The sequence below is a fragment of the Nerophis lumbriciformis genome, linkage group LG33, assembly GCF_033978685.3.
Source record: "Nerophis lumbriciformis linkage group LG33, RoL_Nlum_v2.1, whole genome shotgun sequence".
In the NCBI taxonomy this organism is placed as follows: domain Eukaryota; kingdom Metazoa; phylum Chordata; class Actinopteri; order Syngnathiformes; family Syngnathidae; genus Nerophis; species Nerophis lumbriciformis.
This window is the reverse complement of record NC_084580.2, coordinates 5934796-5958491: the sequence shown is the minus strand read 5'-3', so window position 1 is coordinate 5958491 and position 23696 is coordinate 5934796.

Below are 23696 nucleotides of genomic sequence, written 5' to 3'. Positions count from 1 at the left end.
TTACATTTAGTATGACAGTTATACTGTCCATCCATCCATCCATTTTCTACCGCTTTTTCCCTTCGGAGCCTATCTCAGCTACAATCGGGCGGAAGGCGGGGTACACCCTGGAAAAGTCGCCACCTCATCATATTAGGTAAAAAAAAACTAAATTGTTTCTTTACAAACCTTACAAAATATGTTTTTCCAGTAATCTCACAAAGATACATTTCTCCAGGCATTATAGCCATTTCGCATGTGTGGTTTGGTAGTTATGTTTAAATAACTGTCAAATTGAATGTGACAGTATACTATCATGGTGAGTAAAACCAATATTTTGTAGTTGCAAACCTTACTACAACAATTGATTTTAGTAAAACTCGCATTGATACAAAATTACAGGCATTTTTAAACATAATGCATGTTTGGTTTTGGAGTTATGTTTATATATTTTTTACATTTAGTATTCCAGATATACTGTCATATTGAGTAAAAAAAACGAACTTGTGTCTTTATAAACCTTAAAAAAAAAATTTTTCCAGTAAAACTCACAAAGATACATTTCTCCAGGCATTATAGCCTATTAACCATGTTTGGTTTAGAGTTATCAATCAATCAATCAATGTTTATTTATATAGCCCTAAATCACAAGTGTCTCAAAGGGCTGCACAAGCCACAACGACATCCTCGGTATAGCCCACATAAGGGCAAGGAAAAACTCACCCCAGTGGGACGTCGATGTGAATGACTATGAGAAACCTTGGAGAGGACCGCATATGTGGGCAACCCCCCCCCCCCCCCTCTAGGGAGACCGAATGCAATGGATGTCGAGTGGGTCTAACATAATATTGTGAGAGTCCAGTCCATATTGGATCCAGCATATCACCGAGCCCGGGATTGAACCCAAGACTACTCAGGACCTTCGTATTGTGAGGCAGATGCACTAACCCCTCTTCCACCGTGAAGCCCAATTATACCATCATATTCAGTAAAAAAAAAAAACTTTTGTCTTTACAAACCTTACAAAATAGATTTTTCTAGTAAAATTCACAAAGATACATTTCTCCAGGCATTATTAGCCATTTAGCATGTTTGGTTTAGGAGTTGTGTTTAAATAACTGTTATTTTGAATATGGCAGTTATACTGTCATTATGAGTAAAACCCAATTTTTGTATTTGTAAACCTTACCTAAATACCTGATTCTGATAAAACTCACATAGATTCAATATTACAGGCAGACGTATTGCAAGTTTGGTTTTGGAGTTATGTTTATTTAACTTTCATATTTAGTATGACAGTTATATTAATATATAATATATATTAATATATTAAGTAAAAAAACCTAACTTGTGTCTTTACAAACCTTATAAAATATTATTTTTTTCCAGGAAAACTCACAAAGATACATTTCTCCAGGCATTATTAGCCATTTTGTATTTGTGGTTTAGGTGTTATGTTTAAATAACTGTCAGATTGAATGTGACAGTATACTGTCATTATGAGTAAAACCTAAATTTTGTATTTGTAAACCTTACCAAAAATACCTGATTCTGGTAAAAATCACATAGATACAATATTGCAGACATTTTTAGACATAATGCATGTTTGGTTTTGGAGTTATGTTTATACAACTTTCATATTTAGTATGACAGTTATACCATCATATTGAGTAAAAAAAAAACAACTTGTGTCTTTATAAACCTTACTTTTTTCTTTTTCCCAAAACTCACAAAGATACATTTCTCCAGGCATAATTAGCCATTTATCATGTTTGGTTTAGGAGTTATGTTTAAATAACTGTCATATTGAGTGGGGTAGTTATTGTATCGTGTGTCATTATAAATAAAAACCTATTTTTTGTAATTGTAAACCTTACCAAAATACCTGATTCTGGTAAAACTCACATAGATACAATATTACAGACATTTTTAGACATAATGTATGTTTGGTTTTGGAGTTATATTTATATAACTTTCATATTTAGTATGACAGTTATACCATCATATTCAATAAAAGAAACTAACTTGTCTTTATAAATCTTACAAATTATTTGTTTCCAGTAAAACTCACACTGATAAATTTCTCCAGGCATTATTAGCCAGCCATTTATCATGTTTGGTTTAGGAGTTATGTTTAAATAACTGTCATATCAAATGTTGCAGTTATACTCTCATTATGAGTAAAACCCAAGTTTTGTATTTGTAAACCTTACCAAAATACCTGATTCTGGTAAAACTCACATATATTAAATATTACAGGCAGTTTAAGACATATTGCAAGTTTGGTTTTGGAATTATGTTTATATAACTTTCATATTTAGTATGACAGTTATACCATCATATTGAGTAAAAAAAAACTAACTTTTGTCTTTACAAACCTTACAAAATATTTTTTCCTAGTAAACAACACAAAGATACATTTTTTCCAGGCATTATTAGCCATGTATCGTGTTTGGTTTAGGAATTATGTTTAAATAACTGTCATGTTGAGTGTGGCAGTTATATTTTCATTATGAGTAAAACCTATTTTTTGTATTTGTAAACCTTACCAAAATACCTGATTCTGGTAAAACTCATATAGATACAATACTATAGGAATTTTTAGACATAAAACATGTTTGGTTTAGGAATTATGTTTAAATAACTGTCAGATTGAATGTGACAGTATACTGTCAAAGTGAGTTAAACCAATATTTTGTATTTGCAAACCTTACAAAAACAACTGATTCTAGTTAAACTCACATGAATACAATATTACAGGCATTTTTAGACATAATGCATGTTTGGTTTTGGAGTTATGTTTATATTTTTTTTACATTTAGTATGACAGTTTTACTGTCATATTGAGTAAGAAAAAAATAACTTGTGTCTTTACAAACCCATTCATCCATCCATTTTCTACCGCTTATTCCCTTTGGGGTCGCGGGGGGCGCTGGAGCCTATCTCAGCTTCAATCGGGCGGAAGGTGGCGTACACCCTGGACAAGTCGCCCCCTCATCGCAGTCTTTACAAACCTTACAAAATTGTTTTTTTTTCCTGTAAAACATAAAAAGATAAATTTCTCCAGGCATTATTAACCATTTTGCATGTGTGGTTTAGGAGTTATGTTTACATAACTGTCATATTGAATGTGGCAGTTATACTGTCATTATGAGTAAAACCTATTTTTTGTTTTTGTAAACCTTACCAAAATACCTGATTCTAGTAAAACGAACATAGATTCATTGGTTTTGGAGTTATGTTAATATAACTTTCATATTTAGTATGACAGTTATATCATCATATTGAGTAAAAAATTTAACTTGTATATTTATAAACCTTACAAATTCGTTTTTTCCAGTAAAACTAACAAAGATACATTTCTCCAGGCATTATTAAGCATTTATCATGTTTGGTTTAGGAGTTATGTTTAAATACCTGTCATGTTAAATGTGGCAGTTATATTTTCATTATGAGTAAAACCTATTTTTTGTATTTGTAAACCTTACCAAAATACCTGATTCTGGTAAAACTCACATAGATACAATATTTCAGGAATTTTTAGACATAAAACATGTTTGGTTTTGGAGTTATGTTTGTATAACTTTCATATTTAATATGACAGTTATACCATCATATTAAGTAAAACAAACTAATTTGTGTCTTTACAAACCTTACAAAATATTTTTTTTTCATTAAAATTCACAAAGATACATTTTTTCAGTCATTATTAGTCATTTTGCATTTGTTTTTTATGAGTTATGTTTAAAAAACTGTCATATTGAGTGTGGCAGATATACTGTCATTATGAGGAAAACCTAATTTTTGTATTTGTAAACCTTAACAAAATACCTGATTTTGGTCAAACTCACATAGATTCAATATTACAGGCATTTTTAGATGGATTGTAAGTTTGGTTTTAGAGTTATGTGTATATAACTTTCATATTTAGTATGACAGTTATACTGTGAAATTGAGTAAAAAATAACAAACTTGTAATTTTAAAAACCTTACAAAATATTTTTTTTCCAGTAAAATTCACAGAGATACATTTTTCCAGGCATTATTAGTCATTTTACATGTGTGGTTTAGGAGTTATGTTTAAATAGCTGTCAGTTTGAATGTGACAGTATACTGTCATAGTGAGTAAAACCACTATTTTGTATTTGCAAAACTTACAAAAACAACTGATTCTAGTAAAACTCACATGGATACAATATTACAGGCATTTTTAGACATAATGCATGTTTAGTTTTGGAGTTATGTTTATACTACTTTTACATTTAGTATGACAGTCATACTGTCCATCCATCCATCCATTTTTCTACCGCTTATTCCCTTCGGGGTCGCGGGGGGCGCTGGAGCCTATCTCAGCTACAATCGGGCGGAAAGCGGGGTACATCCTGGAAAAGTCGCCACCTCATCATATTATGTAAAAAAAACTAAATTGGTTCTTTACAAACCTTACAAAATATGTTTTTCCAGTAATCTCACAAAGATACATTTCTCCAGGCATTATAGCCATTTTGCATGTGTGGTTTGGTAGTTATGTTTAAATAACTGTCAAATTGAATGTGACAGTATACTATCATGGTGAGTAAAACCAATATTGTGTAATTGCAAACCTTACTACAACAATTGATTTTAGTAAAACTCGCATGGATACAAAATTACAGGCATTTTTAACATAATGCAAGTTTAGTTTTGCAGTTATGTTTATATATTTTTTACATATAGTATTACAGTCATATTGAGTAAAAACAACTAACTTGTGTCTTTATAAACCTTAAAAAAAATGTTTTTCCAGTAAAACTCACAAAGATACATTTCTCCAGGCATTATTAGCCATTAACCATGTTTGGTTTAGATAACTGTCATATTGAGTGTGGCAGATATACTGTCATTATGAGTAAAACCTAATTTTGGTATTTGTAAAATTACCAAAATAACTGATTCTGATAAAACTCACATGGATAAAATATTACAGGATTTTTTAGACACAAAGCATGTTTCCATCATATTGAGTAAAAAAAACTAACTTGTGTCCATACAAACCTTACAAAATATTGTTTTTCCAGTAAAACTCACAAAAATACATTTCTCCAGTTATTATTAGCCATTTTGCATCTGTGGTTTAGAATTTGTGTTTAAATAACAGTCAGATTGAATGTGACAGTATACTGTCATAGTGAGTAAAACCTAATTTTTGTATTTGTAAACCTTAACAAAATACCTGATTCTAGTAAAACTCACATAGATACAATATTACAGGAATTTTTAGACATAAAACATGTTTGGTTTTGGAGTTATGTTTATATAACTTTCATATTTAGTATGACAGTTATACCATCATATTAAGTAAAAAGACTAACTTGTGTCTTTATAAACCTTACAAATTATTTGTTTCCAGTAAAACTCACCATGATACATTTCTCCAGGCATTATTAGCCATTTATCATGTTTGGATTAGGAGTTATGTTTAAATAACTGTCATATCAAATAATACAGTTATACTATCATTATGAGTAAAACCCAAGTTTTGTATTTGTAAACCTTACGAAAATACCTGATTCTGGTAAAACTCATATAGATTCAATATTACAGGCAGTTTAAGACGGATTGCAAGTTTGGTTTAGGAGTTTGGTTTTGGAATGATGTTTATATTACTTTTATATTTAGTTTGACAGTTATACCATCATATTGAGTAAAAAAGAAAAAACTTGTGTCTTTACAAACCTTACAAAATATTGTTTTCTAGTAAAACTCACAAAGATAAATTTTTCCAGGCATTATTAGCTAATTCAATCAATCAATCAATGTTTATTTATATAGCCCTAAATCACAAGTGTCTCAAAGGGCTGCACAAGCCACAACGACATCCTCGGTATAGCCCACATAAGGGCAAGGAAAAACTCACCCCAGTGGGACGTCGATGTGAATGACTATGAGAAACCTTGGAGAGGACCGCATATGTGGGTAACCCCCCCCCCCTCTAATTAGCATGTTTGGTTTAGGAGTTATGTTTAAATAACTGTTATTTTGAATATGGCAGTTATACTGTCATTATGAGTAAAACCCAATTTTTGTATTTGTAAACCTTACCAAAATACCTGATTTTGGTAAAACTCACATAGATTCAATATTACAGGCATTTTTAGACGTATTGCAAGTTTGGTTTTGGAGTTATGTTTATTTAACTTTCATATTTAGTATGACAGTTCTACTGTCATATTAAGTAAAAAAAACTAACTTGTGTCTTTACAAACCTTTTTTTTTTTTTTTTTTCTCCAGGAAAACTCACAAAGATATATTTCTCCAGGCATTATTAGCCATTTTGTATTTGTGGTTTAGGAGTTACAATATTTTTAAATAACTGTCAGATTGAATGTGACAGTATACTGTCATAGTGAGTAAAACCTAATTTTTGTATTTGTAAACCTTACCAAAAATACCTGATTCTGGTAAAAATCACATAGATACAATATTGCAGGCATTTTTAGACATAATGCATGTTTGATTTTGGAGTTATGTTTATACAACTTTTATATTTAGTATGACAGTTATACCATCATATTGAGTAAAAAAAATAATAACTTGTGTCTTTATAAACCTTACAAAAAAATTGTTTCCCAGTAAAACTCACAAAGATACATTTCTCCAGGCATAATTACTTTTTGTGTTTGCAAGCCTTAAAATAGCATATGTTTCGAGTAAAACTCACAAGGATGCATTCTTTTAGGCTGTATTAGGCTATTTTGCATGTGTGGTTAGGAAGTTATGTTTAAATAACTGTCAAATTGAATGTAGCAGTTATCTGTCATTATTAGTAAACCCCTAATTTATGTAATTGTACACCTTACCAAATTAACTGATTCTTGTAAAACTCACATAGATACAATATTTTAGGCATTTTTAGACATAATGCATGTTCAGTTTTGGAGTTATGTTTACATAACTTTCATATTTGGTATGACAGTTATACTGTCATATTGAATTAAAAAAACAAACTTGCCTCTTTGCAAAACTTACAAAAGATAATTTTTCTAGTAAAACTAACAAAGATCCAGGCATTATTAGACATGTTGCATGCTTGGTGTAGGAATTATGTTGAAAAACATTTTTATTGCTTATTTCGCATTATCTCAAGATTTTAAGAACATTACTGTCATATTGAGTAAAAAATTACTTTTAGTGTTTGCAAGCCTTAAAAAAGCATATGTTTCGAGTAAAACTCACAAGGATGCACTGTTTTAGGACTTTTTGCATGTGTGGTTAGGAAGTTATGTTTAAATAACTGTCAAATTGAATGTAGCAGTTATCTGTCATTATGAGTAAACTCTAATTTTTGTATTTTTAAACCTTACCAAATTTTCTGATTCTTTTAAGACTATCATAGATGTAATAATTTAGTCATTTTTAGACATAATGCATGTTCAGATTTGGAGTTATGTTTATAAAACTTTTATATTTGGTATGATATTTATACTGTCCTATTGAATTAAAAAAACTAACTTGCGTCATGGCAAAACTTACAAAAGATAATTTTTCTAGTAGAAATTAAAAAAGATACATGTCTTCAGGCATTATTAGACATGTTGCATGTTTAGTGTAGGAATTATGTTGAAAAACATTTTTATTGATGATTTCGCATTATCTCAGGATTTTAAGAACATTACTGTCATAATGAGTAAAAAACTACTTTTTGTGTTTGCAAGCCTTAAAATAGCATATGTTTCGAGTAAAACTCACAAGGATGCATTGTTTTAGGCTTTATTAACCTCTTTTGCATGTGTGGTTAGGAAGTTATGTTTAAATAACTGTCAAATTGAATGAAGCAGTTATACTGTCATTATGAAAAAAAAAAATTGTATTTGTAAACATTACCAAATTACCTGATTCTGGTGAAACTCACATAGATACAATATTTTAGGCATTTTTAGACATAATGCATGTTCAATTTTGGAGTTATGTTTATATGTATTTCATATTAGGTATGACAGTTATACTGTCATATTGAATTAAAAAAACTAACTTGCCTCTTTGCAAAACTTACAAAAGATAATTTTTCTAGTAAAACTAACAAAGATACATATCTTCACGAATTATTCGATATGTTGCATGTTTAGTGTAGGAATTATGTTGAAAAACAATTGTATTGCTTATTTCGCATTATCTCAGGGTTTTAAGAACATTACTGTCATAATGAGTAAAAAAACTACTTTTTGTGTTTGCAAGCCTTACAATAGCATAGGTTTCGAGTAAAAGTAACAAGGATGCAATGTTTTAGGCTTTATTAGCCTATTTTGCATGTGTGGTTAGGGAGTTATGTTTAAATAACAGTCAAATTGAATGTAGCAGTTTTCTGTCATTATGAGTAAACCCCTAATTTATGTAATTGTACAACTTACCAAATTAACTGATTCTTGTAAAACTCACATAGATACAATATTTTAGGCATTTTTAGACATCATGAATGTTTAGTTTTGGAGTTATAACTTTCATATTTGGTATGACAGTTATACTTTCATATTGAATTAAAAAAAACTAACATGCCTGTTTGCAAAACTTACAAAAGATAATTTTTCTAGTAAAACTAACAAAGATAAATATCTTCACGCATTATTAGACATGTTGCATGTTTGGTGTAGGAATTATGTTGAAAAACATTTTTATTGCTTATTTTGCATTATCTCAGGATTTTAAGAACATTACTGTCATGAATAAAAAATTACTTTTTGTGTTTGCAAGCCTTAAAATAGCATATGTTTCGAGTAAAACTCACATGGATGCATTGTTTTAGGCTTTATTAGCCTATTTGCATGTGTGGTTAGGAAGTTATGTTTAAATAACTGTAAAATTGAATATAGCAGTTATACTGTCATTATGAGAAAAACCCAATTTTTGTATTTGTAAAATTCACATAGATACAATATTTTAGGCATTTTTAGACATAATGCATGTTCAGTTTTGGAGTTATGTTTAAATAACTTTTACATTTAGTTTGACAGTTATACTGTTATATTGAATTAAAAAAAACTAACTTGCGTCGTTGCAAAACTTACAAAAGATACATTTTCTAGTAAAATTAACAAAGATACATGTCTTCAGGCATTATTAGACATGTTGCATGTTTGGTGTAGGAATTATGTTGAAAAACATTTTTATTGCTTTTTTCGCATTATCTCAGGATTTTAAGAACATTACTGGCATATTGAGTAAAAAACTACTATGACATTATACTGTCACATTCAATCTGACTGTTATTTAAACATAACTCCTAAACCATGCAAGCAAAATGTCAAATACTGCCTGGAGAAATGTATCTTTGTAAGTTTTACAGGAAAAAAATAGTTTGTAAGGTTTGTAAAGACACAAGTTAGCTTTTTTTTACTCAATATGACAGTATAACTGTCATACTAAATATGAAAGTTGAATAGATATAACACCAAAACCAAACTTGCAATCTGTCTAAAAATGCCTGTAATATTGAATATATGTGAGTTTTACCAGAATCGGTTATTTTGGTAAGGTTTACAAATACAAAAATTGGGTTTTACTCATAATGACAGTATAACTGCCATATTCAAAATAACAGTTATTTAAACATAACTCCTAAACCAAATATGCTAAATGGCTAATAATGTCTGGAGAAATGAATCTTTGTGAGTTTTACTAGAAAAAAAATATTTTGTAAGGTTTGTAAAGACAAAAGTTGGTTGTTTTTTTTACTCAATATGATGGTATTTCTGTCATACTAAATATGAAAGTTAGATAAACATAATTCCAAAACCAAACTCCTAAACCAAACTTGCAGTCTGTCTTAAACTGCCTGTAATATTGAATCTATGTGAGTTTTGCCAGAATCAGGTATTTTGGTAAGGTTTACAAATACAAAACTTGGGTTTTACTCATAATGACAGTATAACTGCAACATTTGATATGACAGGTATGACATGACTCCTAAACCAAACATGATAAATGACTAATAATGCCTGGAGAAATGTATCTTTGTGAGTTTTACTGGAAAAAAATAATGTGTAAGGTTTATAAAGACACAAATTATTATTTTTTTTTTAATATGATGAACTGTCTGTCATACTAAATATGAAAGTTATATAAACATAACTCCAAAACCAAAATGCATTTTGTCTAAAAATGCCTGTAATATTGTATCTTTTTTAGTTTTACCAGAATCAGGTATTTTGGTAAGGTTTACAAATACAAAAAATAGGTTTTACTCATAATGACAGTATAACTGCCACTCTCAATATGACACTTATTTAAACATTACTCCTAAACAAAACATGTTAAATGGCTAATAATGCCTGGGGAAATGTATCTTTGTGAGTTTAACTGGAAAAAAAAATATTTTGTAAGGTTTGTAAAGACAGAAGTTAGTTTTTTTACTCATAATGACAGTATAACTACCACTTCAAAATGACAGTTATATAAACATAACTCCAAAACCAAACATGCATTATATTTAAAAATGCCTGTAATATTAAATCTATGTGAGTTTGACCAAAATCAGGTATTTTGGTAAGGTTTACAAATACAAAAAGTAGGTTTTACTCATAATGACAGTATAACTGCCACATTCAAAATGACAGTTATTTAAACATAACTCCTAATTTAAACATGCTAAATGGCTAATACTGCCTGGAGAAAGGTATATTTGTGAGTTTAACTGGGAAAAAAAAATATTTTGTAAGGTTTGTAAAGACACAAGTTAGGTTTTTTTATTCAATATGTTTGTATAACTGTCATAATAAATGTAAAAGTTACATAAACATAACTCCAAAACCAAACATGCATTAAGTATAACTGTCACACTCAATCTGACAGTTAATTAAACATAACTCCTAAAACACAAATGCAAAATGACTAATAATGCCTAGAGAAAGGTATATTTGTGAATGTTACTGGAAAACAATATTTTGTAAGGTTTGTAAAGATACAAACTATTTTTTGTTTTTTACTCAATATGATGGTATAACTTTCATACTAAATATGAAAGTTATATAAACATAACTCCAAAACCAAACATGCTTTATGTCTAAAAATTCCTGTAATATTGTATCGATGTGGGTTTAACCAGAATCAGGTATTTTGGTAAGGTTTACAAATACAAAAAATAGGTTTTACTCATAATGACAGTATAACTGCCACACTCAATACGACAGTTGTTTAAACATAACTCCTAAACCAAACATGATAAATGGCTAAATATGCCTGGAGAAATGTATCTTTGTGAGTTTTACTGGGAAAACATTTTTTGTAAGGTTTATAAAGACACAAGTTTTTTTTTTCTTTACTCAATATGATGGTATAACTGTCATACTAAATATAAAATTTGTATTAACATAACTCCAAAACCAAACATGCATTATGTCTAAAAATGCCTGCAATATTGTATCTATGTGATTTTTACCAGAATCAGGTATTTTTGGTAAGGTTTACAAATACAAAAATTTGGTTTTACTCACTATGACAGTATACTGTCACATTCAATCTGACAGTTATTTAAACATACTGTAACTCCTAAACCACAATTACAAAATGGCTAATAATGCCTGGAAAAATGTATCTTTGTGAGTTTTCCTGGAAACTTTTTTTTTTATAAGGTTTGTAAAGAAACAAATTAGTTTTTTTTACTTAATATGACAGTATAACTGTCATACTATATATGAAAGTTAAATAAACATAACTCCAAAACCAAACTTGCAATCCGTCTTAAACTGCCTGTAATATTGAATCTATGTGAGTTTTACCAGAATCAGGTATTTTGGTAAGGTTTACAAATACAAAAATTGGGTTTTACTCATAATGACATTAACTGCCATATTCGAAATAACAGTTATTTAAACATAACTCCTGAACCAAACATGCTAAATGGCTAATAATGCCTGGAGAAATGTATCTTTGTGAATTTTACTAGAAACAATATTTTGTAAGGTTTGTAAAGGCAAGTTTTTTTTTTTTACTCAATATGATGGTATAACTGTCAAACTAATTATAAAAGTAATATAAACATAATTCCAAAACCAAACTCCTAAACCAAACATGCAATCCGTCTTAAACTGCCTGTAATATTGAATCTATATGTGTTTTACCAGAATCAGGTATTTTGGTAAAGTTTACAAATACAAAACTTGGGTTTTACTCATAATGACAGTATAACTGCATTATTTGATGACAGTTATTTAAACATAACTCCTAAACCAAACATGATAAATGGCTAATAATGCCTGGAAAAATGTATATAAACATAACTCCAAAACCAAACATGCATTATGTGTAAAAATGCCTGTAATATTGTATCTATGTGAGTTTTACCAGAATAAGGTATTTTGGGAAGGTTTATAAATACAAAATTTAGGTTTTACTCATAATGACAGTATAACTGCCATATTCAAAATAACAGTTATTTAAACATAACTCCTGAACCAAACATGCTAAATGGCTATTAATGCCTGGAGAAATGTATACAAACATAACTCCAAAACCAAACATGCATTATGTCTAAAAATGCCTTTAGTATTGTATCTATGTGAGTTTTACCAGAATCAGGTATTTTGTTAAGGTTGAAAAATACAAAAATTAGGTTTTACTCATAATGACAGTATAACTGCCACATTGACTGCCACCAAACATGCATGATGTCTAAAAATGCCTATAATTTTGTATCCATGTGAGTTTTACTAGAATCAGTTGTTTTTGTAAGGTTTACAAATACAAAATTTTAGTTTTACTCATAATGACAGTATACTGTCACAATCAATCTGACAATTTGGCTAATAATGCCTTGAGGAATGTATCTTTGTGAGTTTTACCGGAAATAATATTTTGTAAGGTTTGTAAAGACACGAGTTATTTTTTTTTTTTTACACAATTTTACAGTACAGCTGTCATACTATATATGAAAGTTATATAAACACAACTCCAAAACCAAATATACAAAATGTGAGTTTTATCAGAACCAGGTATTTTGGTAAGGTTTACAAAAACAAAAATTAGGTTTTACTCATAGTGACAGTATAACTGCCACACTCAATAAGACAGTTAATTAAACATAACTCCTAAAACACAAATGCAAAATGACTAATAATGCCTAGAGAAAGGTATATTTGTGAATTTTACTGGAAGACAATATTTGTAAGGTTTGTAAAGATACAAATTATTTTTTGTTTTTTACTCAATATGATGGTATAACTTTCATACTAAATATGAAAGTTATATAAACATAACTCCAAAACCAAACATGCTTTATGTCTAAAAATTCCTGTAATATTGTATCGATGTGGGTTTTACCAGAATCAGGTATTTTGGTAAGGTTTACAAATACAAAAAATAGGTTTTTATTTATAATGACACACAATACAATAACTCCCCCACTCAAAATGACAGTTATTTAAACATAACTCCTAAACCAAACATGATAAATGGCTAATTATGCCTGGAGAAATGTATCTTTGTGAGTTTTGGGAGAAAAAAAAAACCTGTAAGATTAATAAAGACACAATTTTTTTTTTTTTTTACTCAATATGATGGTATAACTGTCATACTAAATATGAAAGTTGTATAAACATAACTCCAAAACCAAACATGAATTATGTCTAAAAATGCCTGCAATATTGTATCTATGTGATTTTTACCAGAATCAGGTATTTTTGGTAAGGTTTACAAATACAAAAATTAGGTTTTACTCATAATGACAGTATATTGTCACATTCAATCTGACAGTTATTTAAACATAACTCCTAAACCACAAATACAAAATGGCTAATAATGCCTGGAGAAATGTATCTTTGTGAGTTTTCCTGGAAAAACATTTTTTTTATAAGGTTTGTAAAGACACAAGTTATTTTTTTGTACTTAATATGACAGTATAACTGTCATACTAAATATGAAAGTTAAATAAACATAACTCCAAAACCAAACTTGCAATACGTCTAAAAATACCTGTAATATTGAATCTATGTGAATTTTACCAGAATCAGGTATTTAGGTAAGGTTTACAAATACAAAAATTGGGTTTTACTCATAATGACAGTATACTGTCAAATTCAATCTGACAGTTATTTAAACATACTGTAACTCCTAAACCACAATTACAAAATGGCTAATAATGCCTGGAAAAATGTATCTTTGTGAGTTTTCCTGGAAACTTTTTTTTTTATAAGGTTTGTAAAGAAACAAATTAGTTTTTTTTACTTAATATGACAGTATAACTGTCATACTATATATGAAAGTTAAATAAACATAACTCCAAAACCAAACTTGCAATCCGTCTTAAACTGCCTGTAATATTGAATCTATATGAGTTTTACCAGAATCAGGTATTTTGGTTAGGTTTACAAATACAAAACTTGGGTTTTACTCATAATGACAGTATAACTGCATTATTTGATATGACAGTTATTTAAACATAACTCCTAAACCAAACATGATAAATGGCTAATAATGCCTGGAAAAATGTATATGAACATAACTCCAAAACCAAACATGCTTTATGTCTAAAAATTCCTGTAATATTGTATCGATGTGGGTTTTACCAGAACCAGGTATTTTGGTAAGGTTTACAAATACAAAACATAGGTTTTACTCATAATGACAGTATAACTGCCACACTCAATATGACAGTTATTTAAACATAACTCCTAAACCAAACATGATAAATGACTAATTATGCCTGGAGAAATGTATCTTTGTGAGTTTTACTGGGGGAAAAAAAATTGTAAGGTTTATAAAGACACAAGTTATTTTTTTTTTTACTCAATATGATGGTATAACTGTCATACTAAATATGAAAGTTGTATAAAAATAACTCCAAAACCAAACATGCATTATGTCTAAAAATGCCTGCAATATTGTATCTATGTGATTTTTACCAGAATCAGGTATTTTTGGTAAGGTTTACAAATACAAAAATTAGGTTTTACTCACTATGACAGTATACTGTCACATTCAATCTGACAGTTATTTAAAAATATTGTAACTCCTAAACCACAAATACAAAATGGCTAATAATGCCTGGAGAAATGTATCTTTGTGAGTTTTCCTGGAAAAAAACAAAACAATTTATAATGTTTGTAAAGACACAAGTTAGTTTTTTTACTTAATATGACAGTAGAACTGTCATACTAAATATGAAAGTTAAATAAACATAACTCCAAAACCAAACTTGCAATACGTCTTAAAATGCCTGGAATATTGAATCTATGTGAGTTTTACCAGAATCAGGTATTTTGGTAAGGTTTACAAATACAAAAATTGGGTTTTACTCATAATGACAGTATAACTGCCATATTCAAAATAACAGTTATTTAAACATAACTCCTAAACCAAACATGCTAAATAGCTAATAATGCCTGTAGAAATGTATCTTTGTGAGTTTTACTAGAAAAAAATATTTTGTAAGGTTTGTAAAGACAAAAGTTTTTTTTTTTTTTTTACTCAATATGATGGTATAACTCTCAAACTAAATATAAAAGTAATATAAACATCATTCCAAAACCAAACTCCTAAACCAAACTTGCAATCCGTCTTAAACTGCCTGTAATATTGAATCTATATGCGTTTTACCAGAATCAGGTATTTTGGTAAGGTTTACAAATACAAAACTTGGGTTTTACTCATAATGACAGTATAACTGCATTATTTGATATGACAGTTATTTAAACATAACTCCTAAACCAAACATGATAAATAGCTAATAATGCCTGGAAAAATGTATATAAACATAACTCCAAAACCAAACATGCATTATGTCTAAAAATGCCTGTAATATTGTATCTATGTGAGTTTTACCAGAATCAGGAATTTTGGTAAGGTTTATAAATACAAAAATTTACTCATAATGACAGTATAATTGCCACCCTCAATATGACAGTTATGTTAACATAACTCCTAAACCACACATGCAAAATGGCTAATAATGCCTGGAGAAATGTATCTTTGTGAATTTTACAGGAAAAAAAATATTTTGTAAGGTTTGATAAGACACAAAATAGTTTTTTTTATTTAATATGTTTGTATAACTGTCATAATAAATGTAAAAGTTATATAAACATAACTCCAATACCAAACATGCAATCCGTCTAAAAATGCCTGTAATATTGAATCTATGTGAGTTTTACTAGAATCAGGTATTTTGTTAAGGTTTACAAATACAAAAATTAGGTTTTACTCACTATGACAGTATACTGTCACATTCAATCTGACTGTTATTTAAACACAAATTCTAAACCACAGATGCAAAATGGCTAATAATAACTGGAGAAATGTATTTTTGTGAGTTTTACTGGAAAAAAATATTTTGTAAGGTTTGTATAGACACAAGTTAGTTGTTTTTTTTACTCAATATGATGGAAACATGCTTTATGTCTAAAAAATCCTGTAATATTTTATCCATGTGAGTTTTCAGTTATTTTGGTAATTTTACAAATACAAAAAATAGGTTTTACTCATAATGACAGTATATCTACCACACTCAATATGACAGTTATTTAAACCTAGCTCCACCCACTCAGCAGATGATTTTATGAATTTCTTTAATAAGAATATTGAACTCATTAGAAAGGAGATTAAAGACAATGCATCGCAGCTATAACTGGGTTCTATTAACACAGATACGACTGTATCTACGAAGGATACCGCCCTCCAAAATAGTTTCTCTCTCTTTGATGAAATAACACTAGAGGAATTGTTAAAATGTGTCAATGGGACAAAACAAACATGTCTACTTGACCCATTTCCTGGGAAACTTATTAAGGAGCTATTTGTATTATTAGGTCCATCAGTGCTAAATATTATAAACTTATCACTTTCCTCTGGCACTGTTCCACTAGCATTCAAAAAAGCGGTTATTCATCCTTTGCTCAAAAGACCTAACCTCGATCCTGACCTCATGGTAAACTACCGGCCGGTGTCCCACCTTCCGTTTATCTCGAAAATCCTCGAAAAAATTGTCGCACAGCAGCTAAATGAACACTTAATGTCTAACAATCTCTGTGAACCTTTTCAATCCGGTTTCAGGGCAAATCACTCTACGGAGACAGCCCTCGCAAAAATGACTAATGATCTACTGCTAACGATGGATTCTGATGCGTCATCTATGTTGCTGCTTCTTGATCTTATCGCTGCTTTCGATACCGTCGATCATAACATTTTATTAGAGCGTATCAAAACACGTATTGGTATGTCAGACTTAGCCTTGTCGTGGTTTAACTCTTATCTTACTGACAGGATGCAGTGCGTCTCCCATAACAATGTGACCTCGGACTATGTTAAGGTAACGTGCGGAGTCCCCCAAGGTTCGGTTCTTGGCCCTGCACTCTTTAGTATTTACATGTTGCCGCTAGGCGACATCATACGCAAATACGGTGTTAGCTTTCATTGCTATGCTGATGACACCCAACTCTACATGCCCCTAAAGCTGACCAACACGCCGGATTGTAGTCAGCTGGAGGCGTGTCTTAATTAAATTAAACAATGGATGTCCGCTAACTTCTTGCAACTCAACACTAAGAAAACGGAAATGCTGATTATCGGTCCTGGTAAACACCGACATTTATTTGATAATACCACCTTAACATTTGACAACCAAACAATTACACAAAGCGACTCAGTAAAGAATCTGGGTATTATCTTCGACCCAACTCTCTCCTTTGAGTCACACATTAAGAGTGTTACTAAAACGGCCTTCTTTCATCTCTGTAATATCGCTAAAATTCGTTCCATTTTGTCCACTAGCGACGCTGAGATCATTATTCATGCGTTCGTTACGTCTCGTCTCGATTACTGTAACGTATTATTTTCGGGTCTCCCTATGTCTAGCATTAAAAGATTACAGTTGGTACAAAATGCGGCTGCTAGACTTTTGACAAGAACAAGAATGTTTGATCATATTACGCCTATACTGGCTCACCTGCACTGGCTTCCTGTGCACTTAAGATGCGACTTTAAGGTTTTACTACTTACGTATAAAATACTACACGGTCTAGCTCCAGCCTATCTTGCCGATTGTATTGTACCATATGTCCCGGCAAGAAATCTGCGTTCAAAGAACTCCGGCTTATTAGTGATTCCCAGAGCCCAAAAAAAGTCTGCGGGCTGTAGAGCGTTTTCTATTCGGGCTCCAGCACTATGGAATGCCCTCCCGGTAACAGTTAGAGATGCTACCTCAGTAGAAACATTTAAGTCCCATCTCAAAACTCATTTGTATACTCTAGCCTTTGAATAGCCCCCCTTTTTTTAGACCAGTTGATCTGCCGTTTCTTTTCTTTTCTCCTCTGCTCCCCCCAGATCCGGTGGCCATGGATGGGGTGCTGGCTGTCCGGGGTCGGGACCCGGGGTGGACCGCTCGCCTGTATATCGGTTGGGAACATCTCTGCGCTGCTGACCCGTCTCCGCTCGGGATGGTTTCCTGCTGACCCCACTGTGGACTGGACTCTTACTGTTATGCTGGATCCACTATGGACTGGACTCTCACAATATTATGTTAGACCCACTCGACATCCATTGCATTCGGTCTCCCTAGAGGGGGGGGTTACCCACATATGCGGTCCTCTCCAAGGTTTCTCATAGTCATTCACATCGACGTCCCACTGGGGTGAGTTTTTCCTTGCCCTTATGTGGGCTGTACCGAGGATGTCGTTGTGGCTTGTGCAGCCCTTTGAGACACTTGTGATTTAGGGCTATATAAATAAACATTGATTGATTGATTGATAACTCTAAACCAAACATGCTTAATAGGCTATAATGCCTGGAGAAATGTATCTTTGTGAGTTTTACTGGAAAACATTTTTTTTAAGGTTTATAAAGACACAAGTTGTTTTTTTTTACTCAATATGACAGTATAACTGGAATACTAAATGTAAAAAATATATAAACATAACTCCAAAACCAAACATGCATTATGTTTAAAAATGCCTGTAATTTTGTATCCATGCGAGTTTTACTAAAATCAATTGTTGTAGTAAGGTTTGCAACTACAAAATATTGGTTTTACTCACCATGATAGTATACTGTCACATTCAATTTGACAGTTATTTAAACATAACTACCAAACCACACATGTGAAATGGCTATAATGCCTGGAGAAAAGTATCTTTGTGAGATTACTGTCATTATGAGTAAAACCTAATTTTTGTATTCGTAAACCTTACCAAAATACCCGATTCTGATAAAACTCACATATATTCAATATTACAGGCATTTTTAGACGGATGGCATATTTGGTTTTGGAATTATGTTTATATAACTTTCATATATAGTATGACAGCTATACTGTTAAATTGTGTAAAAAAACAACTAACTTGTGTCTTTACAAACCTTACAAAATATTTTTTCCAGTAAAACTCACAAAGATACATTCCTCTAGGCATTATTAGCCATTTTGTCAGATTAATTGTGACAGTATACTGTCATTATGAGTAAAACTAATATTTTGTATTTGTAAACCTTACAAAAACAACTGATTCTAGTAAAACTCACATGGATACAAAATTATAAGCATTTTTAGACATAATGCATGTTTGGTGGCAGTCAATGTGGCAGTTATACTGTCATTATGAGTAAAACCTAATTTTTGTATTGGTCAACCTTAACCAAAATACCTGATTCTGGTAAAACTCACATAGATACAATATTACAGGCATTTTTAGACATAATGCATGTTTGGTTTTAGAGTTATGTTTATATAACTTTCATATTTAGTATGACAGTTATACCATCATATTAAATAAAAAAACTAACTTGTGTCTTTATAAACCTTACAAATTATTTGTTTCCAGTAAAACTCACCATGATACATTTCTCCAGGCATTATTAGCCATTTATCATGTTTGGATTAGGAGTTATGTTTAAATAACTGTTATTTTGAATATGGCAGTTATACTGTCATTATGAGTAAAACCTAAATTTTGTATTTATAAACCTTACCAAAATACCTGATTCTGGTAAAACTCACATAGATACAATATTACAGGCATTTTTAGACATAATGCATGTTTGGTTTTGGAGTTATGTTCATATACATTTTTCCAGGCATTATTAGCCATTTATCATGTTTGGTTTAGGAGTTATGTTTAAATAACTGTCATATCAAATAATGCAGTTATACTGTCATTATGAGTAAAACCCAAGTTTTGTATTTGTAAACCTTACCAAAATACCTGATTCTGGTAAAACTCATATAGATTCAATATTACAGGCAGTTTAAGACGGATTGCAAATTTGGTTTAGGAGTTTGGTTTTGGAATTATGTTTATATTACTTTTATATTTAGTTTGACAGTTAAACCATCATATTGAGTAAAAACAAATAACTTTTGTCTTTACAAACCTTACAAAATATTTTTTTCTAGTAAAACTCACAAAGATACATTTCTCCAGGCATTTATAGCTATTTATCATGTTTGGTTTAGGAGTTATGTTTAAATAACTGTTATTTTGAATATGGCAGTTATACTTTCATTATGAGTAAAACCCAATGTTTGTATTTGTAAACCTTACCAAAATACCTGATTCTGGTAAAACGCACATAGATACAATATTGCAGGCATTTTTAGACATCATGCATGTTTGGTTTTGGAGTTATGTTTATACAACTTTTATATTTAGTATGACAGTCATACCATCCTATTGAGTAAAAAAAAATAAGATAACTTGTGTCTTTATAAACCTTACAAAATGTTCCCAGTAAAACTCACAAAGATACATTTCTCCAGGCATAATTAGCCTTTTATCATGTTTGGTTTAGGAGTTATGTTTAAACAACTGTCATATTGAGTGTGGCAGTTATACTGTCATTATGAGTAAAACCTATTTTTTGTATTTGTAAATTTTACCAAAATACCTGATTCTGGTAAAACCCACATCGATACAATATTGCAGGGATTTTTAGACATAAAGCATGTTTGGTTTTGGAGTTATGTTTATATAACTTTCATATTTAGTATGAAAGTTATACCATCATATTGAGTAAAAAACAAAAAATAATTTGTATCTTTACAAACCTTACAAAATTTTGTTTTCCAGTAAAATTCACAAATATACCTTTCTCTAGGCATTATTAGTCATTTTGCATTTGTGTTTTAGGAGTTATGTTTAATTAACTGTCATATTGAGTGTGGCAGTTATACTGTCACTATGAGTAAAACCTAATTTTAGTTTTTGTAAACCTTACCAAAATACCTGATTCTGATAAAACTCACATGTATTCAATATTACAGGCATTTTTAGACGGATTGCATATTTGGTTTTGGAGTTGTGTTTATATAACTTTCATATATAGTATGACAGCTATACTGTTAAATTGTGTAAAAAAAAAAAACTAACTCGTGTCTTTACCAAAATACCTGATTCTGGTAAAACTCATATAGATTCAATATTACAGGCAGTTTAAGACGGATTGCAAGTTTGGTTTAGGAGTTTGTTTTTGGAATTATGTTTATATTAATTTTATATTTAATTTGACAGTTATACCATCATCCATCCATCCATTTTCTACTGCTTATTCCCTTTGGGGTCACGGGGGGCGCTGGAGACTATCTCAGCTACAATCGGGCGGAAGGCGGGGTACACCCTGGACAAGTCGCCACCTCATCGCAGGGCCAACACAGATAGACAGACAACATTCACACTCACATCCACACACTAGGGCCAATTTAGTGTTGCCAATCAACTTATCCCCAGGTGCATGTCTTTGGAGGTGGGAGGAAGCCGGAGTACCCGGAAGGAACCCATGCAGTCACGGGGAGGACATGCACACTCCACACAGAAAGATCCCGAACCCAAGACTACTCAGGACCTTCGCAGATGCACTAACCCCTCTTCCACCGTGAAGCCCAGTTATACCATCATATTCAGTAAAAAAAAAAAACTTTTGTCTTTACAAACCTTACAAAATAGTTTTTTCTAGTAAAATTCACAAAGATACATTTCTCCAGGCATTATTAGCCATTTAGCATGTTTGGTTTAGGAGTTGTGTTTAAATAACTGTTATTTTGAATATGGCAGTTATACTGTCATTATGAGTAAAACCCAATTTTTGTATTTGTAAACCTTACCTAAATACCTGATTCTGATAAAACTCACATAGATTCAATATTACAGGCATTTTTAGACGTATTGCAAGTTTGGTTTTGGAGTTATGTTTATTTAACTTTCATATTTAGTATGACAGTTATACTGTCATATTAAGTAAAAAAAACCTAACTTGTGTCTTTACAAACCTTAAAAAATATTTTTTTTTTCCAGGAAAACTCACAAAGATACATTTCTCCAGGCATTATTAGCCATTTTGTATTTGTGGTTTAGGAGTTATGTTTAAATAACTGTCAGGTTGAATGTGACAGTATACTGTCATTATGAGTAAAACCTATTTTTTGTATTTGTAAACCTTACCAAAAATACCTGATTCTGGTAAAAATCACATAGATACAATATTGCAGGCATTTTTAGACATAATGCATGTTTGGTTTTGGAGTTATGTTTATACAACTTTCATATTTAGTATGACAGTTATACCATCATATTGAGTAAAAAAAACAAAAAACTTGTGTCTTTATAAACCTTACATTTTTTTTTTCCCCACAACTCACAAAGGTACATTTCTCCAGGCATAATTAGCCATTTATCATGTTTGGTTTAGGAGTTATGTTTAAATAACTGTCATATTGAGTGGGGTAGTTATTGTATCGTGTGTCATTATAAATAAAAACCTATTTTTTGTAATTGTAAACCTTACCAAAATACCTGATTCTGGTAAAACTCACATAGATACAATATTAAAGGCATTTTTAGACATAATGTATGTTTGGTTTTGGAGTTATATTTATATAACTTTCATATTTAGTATGACAGTTATACCATCATATTCAATAAAAAAACTAACTTGTGTCTTTATAAACCTTACAAATTAGTTGTTTCCAGTAAAACTCACACTGATACATTTCTCCAGGCATTATTAGCCAGCCATTTATCATGTTTGGTTTAGGAGTTATGTTTAAATAACTGTCATATCAAATGTTGCAATTATACTGTCATTATGAGTAAAACCCAAGTTTTGTATTTGTAAACCTTACCAAAATACCTGATTCTGGTAAAACTCACATAGATTAAATATTACAGGCAGTTTAAGACATATTGCAAGTTTGGTTTAGGAGTTTGGTTTTGGAATTATGTTTATATAACTTTCATATTTAGTATGACAGTTATACCATCATATTGAGTAAAAAAAACTAACTTTTGTCTTTACAAACCTTACAAAATATTTGTTCCTAGTAAACATCACAAAGAAAATTTTTTTCCAGGCATTATTAGCCATGTATCATGTTTGGTTTAGGAATTATGTTTAAATAACTGTCATGTTGAGTGTGGCAGTTATATTGTCATTATGAGTAAATAAATAATTTTTTTTATTTGTAAACCTTACCAAAATACCTGATTCTGGTAAAACTCATATAGATACAATATTACAGGAATTTTTAGACATAAAACATGTTTGGTTTAGGAATTATGTTTAAATAACTGTCAGATTGAATGTGACAGTATACTGTCATAGTGAGTTAAACCAATATTTTGTATTTGCAAACCTTACAAAAACAACTGATTCTAGTTAAACTCACATGAATACAATATTACAGGCATTTTTAGACATAATGCATGTTTGGTTTTGGAGTTATGTTTATATTTTTTTTTCATTTAGTATGACAGTTTTACTGTCATATTGAG